Source organism: Balaenoptera physalus (genome assembly GCF_965194825.1).
Source record: "Balaenoptera physalus genome assembly, chromosome: 9".
NCBI classification, from domain to species: Eukaryota; Metazoa; Chordata; class Mammalia; order Artiodactyla; family Balaenopteridae; genus Balaenoptera; species Balaenoptera physalus.
The window spans coordinates 17,482,802-17,493,351 of record NC_138888.1 but is presented as its reverse complement, the minus strand read 5'-3'; the positions used below and the strand labels follow the sequence as shown (position 1 = coordinate 17,493,351).

General features: G+C 39.0%; 1 protein-coding gene across 1 annotated transcript in view; it reads left to right on the top strand.

Moving 5' to 3' along the window:
- SASH1 (SAM and SH3 domain containing 1) overlaps window positions 1-10,550 on the top strand; it is a 251,572-nt gene that overhangs the window by 45,799 nt on the left and 195,223 nt on the right. The window lies entirely within an intron of this gene.

The following is a 10,550-nucleotide window of genomic DNA, read 5'->3' as shown; positions in this document are numbered from 1 at the left end:
CAAATAAAAGTTCATGTATTCCAGCCAGGGACAAATTAAGTGGGTGCAGGGCATAGATATATGTCATGCTGTTAGTGACATGGAGCAGTACACAGCCCACGTCAAGGCATGGTGCCCAGATTAATTGGCTTGCCCAGAATGCATCTGTGATTAGAAGACAGCTCTCAGGAAGTGCTGGGCAGTGTGCATTTGGACTCTCAATTTTTCATCTCATAAGCACTGAAAGTTAGACATTTTATTTTACAGACCAGGAAAGTGAGTGGTGTTTGACACCATGGGTTTATGAAATGTTTTGCTGGTTTTCCTGCATGAGTCATAGATATTTCTGGGAGAAACTGGCCACCATATGTTGAGATGATGCAGGGAGTATTGATTATTGCTTTGCCGAGGTGGCCAAGCTCTGGGACAGTCAGGGTTTAAAGAAGTATGGAAAGAGGGGTGTATCTTGAGTATATGTATGTGTGAAAGAGCCTCAAAGTGAGGCTCTTTATGTCACACGAGCTACTGAAATAGAACCCCTGAGATTGCTGTGCTTAAAAATACTGTCGTTTGTGCCTTGAGGAGTATAAAGGTGATCAGATACAGCACCTGGCTGCATGCGCTCCACTCTGAATCAGCTGGAAAGGGAAGGAATCAGGAGAAATAGCCAAGGGCACAGAGCAACTTCAAAAATAATGTTTTTCCTTGGAAAATCTCGAGATGAATAGTAAAGAAGGTAGACTCTGTATCTAAGAAAAATCAATGGTGAAATTGCTTGTGTTGCTGACCAAAGGCTAAATACTTCTTTTGGATACAGATGAGCCATCTGTATGGAACCTGGGCGTGCATGAGCCAGTGATAAAATTCAGTCCAATAAAGAGCTCTTGTTAATCTGTGACACCATATTTATCATTAAACCTGCAAAACCAGGAAAGTTAAACACTCTGGGTGGATCAAAAGAGGTGGTTCCTGAATATTTGTTATTAGTAAGGAGGTTTGAGGAAATACTGAGAAAAGCTTTTAAAACGTGACTCCCAACATCTCCTGCTTGCTTTTTTCTGGCTGCTGAGTCCCTTCAGGTTCCATTCCTTAAAAATTTGCCATAGTGCGCTCCTGTTCCTTTTTGGAAATGCTACAACATGTAAAAGTTTTGCAGTACATTCCACTGTTTAAATAAACCTACCTAAGGAGGCAAAAGACCTGTACTCAGAAAGCTATAAGACACTGATGAAAGAAATCAAAGGTGACACAAACAAGTGGAGAGATATACCATGTTCTTGGATTGGAAGAATCAATATTGTGAAAATGACTATACTACCCAAAGCAATCTACAGATTCAATGAAATCCCTATCAGATTACCAATGGCATTTTTCATAGAATTAGAACAAAAAAGTGTACAGTTTGTATGGAAACACAAAAGACCCCAAATAGCCAAAGCAGTCTTGAGAAAGAAAAATGGAGCTGAAGAAATCAGGCTCCTTGACTTCAGACTATACTACAAAACTACAGTAATCAAAATAATATGGTACTGGCACAAAACCAGAAATATAGATCAATGGTACAGGATGGAAAGCCCAGGGATAAATCCATGCACCTATGGACACCTAATCTATGACAAAGGAAGCAAGAATATACAATGGAGAAGAGGCAGTCTCTTCAATAAGTGGTGCTGGGAAAACTGGACAACTACATGTAAAAGAATGAAACTAGAATGCTCCCTAACACCACACACAAAAATAAACTCAAAATGGATTAAAGACCTAAATGTAAAAGACAGGACACTATAAAACTCTTAGAGGAAAACATAGGAAAAACATTCTTTGACATAAATCACAGCAAGATCTTTTTTGACCCACCTCCTAGAGTGATGAAACTAAAAACAAAAGTAAACAAATTGGACCTAATTAAACTTAAAAGCTTTTGCACAGCAAAGAAAACCATAAACGAGATGAAAAGACAACCCTCAGAATGGGAGAAAATATTTGCAAACAAAGCAATGGACAAGGGATTAATTTCCAAAATATACAAACAGCTCACGCAGCTCAATATCAAAAAAACAAAGAACCCAATCAAAAAATGTGCAGATGACCTAAATAGACATTTCTCCAAAAATGACATACAGATGACCAAGAGGCACATGAAAAGATGCTCAACTTCACTAATTATTAGCGAAATGCAAATCAAAACTACAGTGAGGTATCACCTCACACTGGTCAGAATGGCCATCATCAAAAAATGTACAAACAATAAATGCTGGAGTGGGTGTGGAGAAAAGGGAACCCTCTTTCACTGCTGGTGGGAATGTAAATTGATACAGCCACTGTGGAGAATAGTATGGAGGTTCCTTAAAAAACTAAAAATAGAACTACTATATGACCCAGCGGTCCCACTACTGGGCATATACCCTGAGAAAACCATAATTCAAAAAGACGCATGTACCCCAATGTTCATTACAGCACTGTTTACAATAGCCAGGACATAGAAGCAACCTAAATGTCCATCGACAGACGAATGGATAAAGAAGATGTGGTACATATATACAATGGAATATTACTCAGCCATAAAAAAGAATGAAATTGGGTCATTTGCAAAGATGTGGATGGACCTAGAGTCTGTCATACAGAGTGAAGAAGGTCAGAAAGAGAAAAACAAGTATTGTATATTAACGCATATATGTGGAATCTAGAAAAATGGTACAGATGAACCAATCAGCAGTGCAGGAAAAGAGACACAGACATAGGAAATGGACGTGTGGACACAGGGGGGGAAGGGGGGGTGGGATGAATTGGGAGATTAGGTTTGACACATATACTCTACTGTGTGTAAAATAGATAGCTAGTGGGAACCTGCTGTATAGCACACAGAGCTCAACTCAGTGCTATGTGGTGACCTAGATGGGTGGGATGGGGGTGGGAGGGGGATCCAAGAGGGAGGGGATACATGTGTACATATAGATGATTCGCTTCATTGTACAGCAGAAACTGACACAGCATTGTAAAGCAACTATACCCCAATTAAAAAAACAAAAGAACAGTGAGGCATTCAAGAATGATCAGAAGGGGCTTCCCTGGTGGCACAGTGGTTAAGAATCCGCCTGCCAATGCCGGGGACACGGGTTCGATCCCTGGTCTGGGAAGATCCACATGCTGCAGAGCAACTAAGCCTGTGCGCCAGAACTACTGAGCCTGTGCTCTAGAGCCCGCGAGCCACAACTACTGAGCCACGTGCCACAACTACTGAAACCTGCATGCCTAGAGCCTGTGCTCCGCAACAAGAGGAGCCACCACGATGAGAAACTCACGCACCTTAACAAAGAGTAGCCCCTGCTCGCCACAACTAGAGAAAGCCCACGAGCAGCAATGAAGACCCAATGCAGCCACAAATAAATTAATTTAAAAAAAAGAATGATCAGAAGCAATTGAAAAGGTTATGCTTTCTTTTTTTTTTTTTAATTTTATTTTTGGCTGCATACGGTATTTGTTTTTGTCTTTTTGGCTGCGTTTGGTCTTCGTTGCTGCGCTCAGGCTTTCTTTAGTTGCAGCGGGCGGGGGCCACTCTTCATTGCAGTGCATGGGCTTCTCATTGCGGTGGCCTCTCTTGTTGCGGAGCACTGGCTCCAGGCATGCAGTCTCAGTAGTTGTGGCTCGCAGGCTCCAGAGTGCAGGCTCAGCAGCCATGGTGCACGGGCTTCGTTGCTCTGTGGCATGTGGGATCTTCCCAGACCACGGCTCGAACCCGTGTCTCCTGCATTGGCAGGTGGATTCTTAACCACTGTGCCACCAGGGAAGCCCTAGGTTATGCTTTCTGAGACAGGGTTTTGAGAACTCTTTCTTTGTCTCTCAGCTTCAGGAACTCAGTCCTTCCAATTCTTGCAGTTATTTACATAGAGAATCTCGAAGTCTAGGACTTTGAGTGAGTACTGAGAATTCCTGACCATACAGCACACCAGAGACCGTGTGGTTTAAGGTACTAGTATCTTGTGCTTCAATCTCTGCCACTCATTTGTTGAGGTATTCATTCATTCATTCAAATGTCTGGCCGGCATTGAATTTGGCTCCATGAAGGCTTGAATCTGGAGGTGGAAAAGTAGCAGGCATGTTTCAGAAGGTGATGAATAAGTAGCATTACAAAATATACTATCTATAGGACCAGATCTATACACAATAAACATTTAATAAATGTTTAACCTTCATTAACTTTGTGCTTATCATTAAACAACATAGTAACAAAAATAGAAAATTTTTCAAAGATAATTTAATTCAAGATCCCACCATCCTAGTGCATCACCAGTTTTCATTTTACTTCATTTACTTACTTACTTGTTCAAAAAACATTTATTGAGCTCCTACTCAATTAAAAACACTGGCATATAATATTTGTAGATTCTCGATTCACCTTTGCACATGTGCACTCCTGATTTCTCAGAGTTAAGTGTTTCATACAGAGGATATTTTTTCGTGCTGTTACATGTTCTTTATATTGACATTTTAATCAATAGGTATTATTCCTTCAATATCATCATTTATTTGACCATTGTTCTCTTGTGGAATATGAAGCTTCTTTCTAAATTTTAAATGTTATAAAAAGTGCAGTAATAAGCCTCTGAGCACAGAGCTTCTGATTCCTTTCCAATAATTTACCAGGATAAATTCCCAGGAGTCTAAATACTGGATCAGAGGATATGAACATTTTTATGGATTTTGATGCATCCTGCCAAATTTCTGAATCTTGTACCAATTTACATTTGTAATTTTGTTTATGTCAGTCACGTTCCATTGCCACCTTCCTGAAGATACTGCTTGATTTCTAGATGGAGAATTGAGGAACACTTGGCCTCATCAAGAAGGCATGCATAAGCCATTTCTTATAAGGGGTATCTTCCAGATGGCTTAACCCATCTGTTATATAAATACCTTCCACTAACCAGGAAAGCTATTTTCCTCCTCCCCAGACTTTTGCTATCTCCTTACTTCCTTATTCCCTAAGACAATTCCTATACCAAAATGCTCACTCACAGTATTACAGAACATTAGAAGTGGAAAAGACCTCAAATATCTCCCCCCTCCTCACTTTAGAGTTAAGGACCCCGAGAACCAGGAAGATTGCAAATTACCTCACGTCACAGTGTTGGTGGGGAGATCTAGGATGAGATTCTCTGCATGAAGCTGTTTGGTACTGCTGCTAGGAAATGTCAAGGGAGGTGGCCCATTTACTAATATTGGAAAGAAAAAGAATCAGCATGGCCTTTGGGCAGGTATGACCTGCACATTAGTGAAGTGTTCCAAATTTTACACCCTCCCTAATGTGCCCGTGGCTTTTCATGTGTACTCTGTTATTGCAGGCGTTGGCATTGCCTGTTCAGCCCAGGGACCCTCAGCAGTACATGGTGCACTTGGGAAGTAAAATGAAGGTTACCATTTCAGAAAGGAAATCAGGAAGCATTAAAATACAAAGGATGAACTCTCCCAGAGCCTTAAGACTAACCTCTTTAGTTGACAGCAGACTAGGTGCAGTGTGACTGACTGTCTCATTCTCTGAGCTTTGGACTAGCTATTCATTCCCTCACTAGCATTTTTTAAAACAGAGAACTTCAAGTTCCTCCAACACATAATATTGTTTTATGTCTTTGTGCCTTTGTTCCTGTTGTTCTCATAGTCTGAAACCAGCTTAGCCCCCATGGAACTGGCTAATTTCAACCTTTCCTTTGAGACTGTTTTAACTCAGACAAAGCCTCTTACAAGAAGGCTGCCATGATGCCTCTAGACCGCCATGACCATCCAGTCTCTCAGTTCATAAAGGGCCTATGGATTCTTTTATCACACTGGGTTGAGAGTATTTATGTGTCTCCCTCACAAGACTAAGCTCATCAAGATCAGAATCTGTGACTTTTCATACTCCCCAATGCTTAAATACCTTCCACTAAGTACAGAATAGACATTCAGTAAATGCTTATTGAACTGAAATATCTGAAATGTATGAATGAGGATTTGTAAAAATCTTAAAATCCAGTGAAGATGGTCTGGGTCTAGCATCAGCAAAATGTGACTAGAATGTAATTCTTTCTTAGAATGCTTAAATCTGATCAATTTTGTTGTGTTATTGAGTAGGAAACATGTGTTAACAGGAAAGGGGTAGTCTGTTTGGACTCTGTACAAGAGAATCCCACCAACAATAATTTCTCAAAAATGTAAATTATTATTATCATCACCATCATCTCCTCTGGAATCTTATTCTAGTACCACCCTCTCTTAAATTTCCAATCTCTCCTCCTCTACTATTCCTTTTCTGCTTGCCTTATAAATTCGCTCAAATCTTTCACATGCTTAAAAATATTTCTTCAAACCTTGTGATCCCTTGTGTTATCTTTCTTCACCTACTTTTCTCCCATCATTTCCTCAGTCTCCTGCAATCTTGTTTCTACTCCTTCCTCTACAATGAAATTGCACTGGCTAAGTAGAGTTACTAGTGACCGCTAAAATGAACGTTCAGTTGATACTCTTCCTATCGACTTTTCCATAATGTTAGACACTGCTGATCCTTCCCGTCTTCCTGTTACCCTCAGATTCCTTGACATCATGCCATCATGATTCTCTACCCCTGGGACTACTCTCACTCAGACACTGTGTCATTACCCCATGTTGTTCTCTTGAATGCTGGTGTTCCCCAAGTTCTGTCTTTCTCAGTTTTGCATTCTCACTTACACCAATGGATTTCATCCCTTACTACCCATCATAATCACCTGTGGCTCTTTCAAAAAAATAAGAATACCTGAGAAAAAGGAACATTTGTAAACTGTAGGTGGGAATGTAAATTGGTATAGCCACTATGGAAAACGGTATGGAAGTTCCTCAAAAAATTAAAAACAGGACTGCCATATGGTCCAGCATTTCTACTTCTGGGTATATATTCAAAGGGAATGAAAAATCTTCTCAAAGAAATATCTGAACTCCCATGATCATTGTAGCATTATTCACAATAGGCAAGCTATGGAAACAACCTAAGTGTTTGTCAATAGATGAATGGATAAAGAAGATGTGAGATATCTATATCGATATTGATATCGATATAGATAGATAGATGATAGATAGATAAATTCACAGAATATTATTCAGCCATGAGAAGGAAGGAAATCCTGCCCTTTGTGACAACATGGAAGAACCTGAAAGCATTACACTAAGTGAAAGAAGTCAGACAGAGAAAGACAAATACTGTATGATATCACTATTATGTGGAATCTAAAAGAGCCGAACTCGTAGAAATAGAGGTTAGAACGGTAGTTTCCAGGGGCTGGGGGTGGAGGAACTGGGGAGGTATTGACCAAAGGGTACAAACTTCCAGTTATAAGACAAGTAAGTTCTGGGGATCTAATATATAGAGCATAGTGATTATAGTTAATACTATTTTATTATATACTTGAAAGCTGCTAAGAGAGTGGATCTTAAATGTTCTCACCACAAAAAAGAAATGGTGATTACATGATACGATGGTGATGAAGGTGTTAGCTAACAGTATGGTGGTAACCATTGTTCAATATATAAGTGTAACAAATGAACAAGTTGTTCACCTTAAACTTACACAATGTTATAGGTCAATTATATCTCAACAAAGCTGGAGGGAGAAAGCAGGAGTATTTCAGGGAAAATGAACAGACTGAACAAAACAGAGAAGCAGAAAATAGGAAATACAGAGAATGTGGGGAAAAGTAGATAAGAGCCTTCCAAAATAACTGTATGTTTGATCATAACAGAAAATCAAGCTGAAAAAGCAGTGTGGGATCAGGCAGGAACCGATGTACGTGTGCTAAGTGCCCCCATTGTTAATCCTTGTAGCTCTTGCCTAGATTAGTAGTATGACTGAAAAGTTGCCTTTTCTCAATTTTCACCCTCTTCTAGACTCCACATCACCACTAATTACAAAGTGAACCTAAACTGGACAATTTAACAATTTAATTTCAAAAAAATAAGGATTTTACACTCCTGATTAAATGCTCCTGAGAACCAGGGCTGTCTTTTGTGAATACCCAACGTGATGTCAGACATAACTGGAGCTCAATTAATGTTTGTTGCCTGATGAATTAATGAATGAATGATGGACCGGATCTCTTCTCCTAACCAGTAGGAGAAGACTAGTCAAAACTATGGAATATTCTGAAAGGGTACAAAAAGTAGTATAAATTGAGTGGCTTATTTAGAAGAATTACACATGAAATATTTTATGGCACTCTTAACCAGCTTGAGAAGATTTTTTTCTTGTGTTGGTTAAATATCCTCCCTTTACTTCTCTTTTTTAAGTTTTATCCTGTTAATTTAGTTAGTATACTTCTTCCCCTCCCCCTCCTCATAGTAGAATACAAAAGCAAATCTGGCCCAGCTTGGGATGAATCATCATGAATCATGATTAGTCATTCTAAATTAAAGTATATTTATTTATGAATGTACCAGTGAATGATTGATTTGTCCCTTTGCTATCGTTAATCTCTAGCCTCTTAATTTTACCTTTCAGGAGTTATTACAGAAAGAAATAAAATTTTCATACAGTTATTTTACTGTTTTTGTTTATTTGTTTTGATCACTAAAGAGTAATTCTTTTTTTGGAGAATTTTGGGAGTTCCCTGGTGGCCCAGTGGTTAGGACTCGGCGCTTTCATTGCCATGGCCCCAGGTTCAATCCCTGGTCAGGAAACTAAGATCCCGCAAGCCATGAAGCGTGGCCAAAAAAAAAAAAAAAAAAAAAAATTGTATTTTTTATCTTTTTTCCTTTCATGTGTGTTCCATTTAGACCAGGAAATTGACATTTCAGCCCAGAAGACTTAGGCCAGATGTTAGTGCACTGGCTGAAAGATGGATTTCCTGCCCCAATAGGTGACCTCTTAAAGCAAAATAGGCTTTTTCTTAATGGATAGACTGTCCAAATGACCTCATTTCTAGAACAAGGGGCCTTTGTTGTGTCTCTTTGCAATTGGAATCAACATCATCTGATTTTTGAGAACATTCATTAGATAAAGAGGAGCTAGCACCTAGTTGTTTCATTTATAAGGCATAGGAAAAATTTACGCCTAGACAACCTACTTTTTTGCTCCTTTAAAAACATTTGTGTTCCTTGAGAGGGAAATGGTGCAGAAAATCTGGGGCCTGCTTATCCATATTAATATTTCTCTTAAATTTCAATCCCCATTCCAGCCAGCACTCACCATAGGAGCAGAGCATGTTACGTGCTTCCTAAAACAGGGAATTGTTTCACTAAGCTTGACCAAGGCACTATTTAAAGAAGTAGCCATGACCCCAATGTCCTGTCACTCAAACTTCTCTATATGTGAGAAGCTCATTGAGACATTCTCATGGTGCCACCTCTTTTGATGAGTTCTTCACCAAGTTCATTTATTTATATCTTCAATTGTATAAGGCGGCTCAGAAAAACTGAGATAACTGAGCCTTTGTGTGTGTGCGCGCACATGCGCGTGTGCCTCTGTGTGTCACAGGAAATGCAATTTGAAAGAAAGTACCCAGAAGAGGAAAATGGCCTTGAATGACTAAGGGGAGACTGAAAAACTTACTATACATGGAAAGGAAGGGAGTTAGATTGCGTAAGAAGGAAGATATGTTTCTGAGATTCTAAAAGGATAGAACTTTATAGCTAAAGGGAAAGTTAGGAGATTTCTTTTCTCTTTCTCTCTCTCTCCCTGCCTTTCTCCCTCCCTTCCTTCCTTCCTTTCTTTATTCCTTTAGAAACAAGAATGGGAGTGTCTCTTTTCAATAGCCAACAGGTACATTTTAGGAGTATAAAAATCTTGCTCCTTGTGACCCAGAATATTGGCTCCCCCATGAAAGACACAGAAGAGAGTAAAGCAAGGCTGTATACAGAGTTACCATCAGGCTGGGCAGTGCATCTAAGACTCGTGGTTCTTCCTCAAGTAATTGATATAGTAAATATGTGACTCTTTAAAAAAATGAGTAGTGAAAAGGATATCACACTTTCCTTTGCTTTAATGAGTCAACGCATATTTTTTCCAGAATGTTATACTCAGCTCAATGCCTCCCTCCTTTTTCAATAGTCATATGCAAATGTCATTAATTGTAAATTATTTTTTCTCGTTGTTCAACCAAAGTATTCTGGATAATACTTCAATTCTGGGTAAGATTTGTAATAGTTTTCTATGGTTTCTGGGATTCATTTTGTGAGTGAGAATCTTTTGTTCTATGTGTATAACATTGCACTTCAAAGAAGCAGAGCAATAGTGTTAACTGGAGCTTTTACGTTTAATAGGAAAAAAAATATTTTTCACAAGTATGTTTAAGCAATAGAGACAGCCAAGTAGGCATTCTCATTGGGTAAAGTTTATAAAACAGACAAGATTGATGAAGCAGTTTGGTTGGTGGATGATACTTCCCAGCTGTGCTTTTTAGACTGTCCTTACATAATTTGGAAATATTTAACATAATCTTTCGTCTCTTATTAACACATTCCTTTTTTTTTCTTTTCTTACACTCTCCTAAGCTAAAAAGATAAATAGCAGGCAGTATGATTCTTAAGACCATTCCCTCTCCATGCTTCCTTTTTTTCTCCTTTTCAGT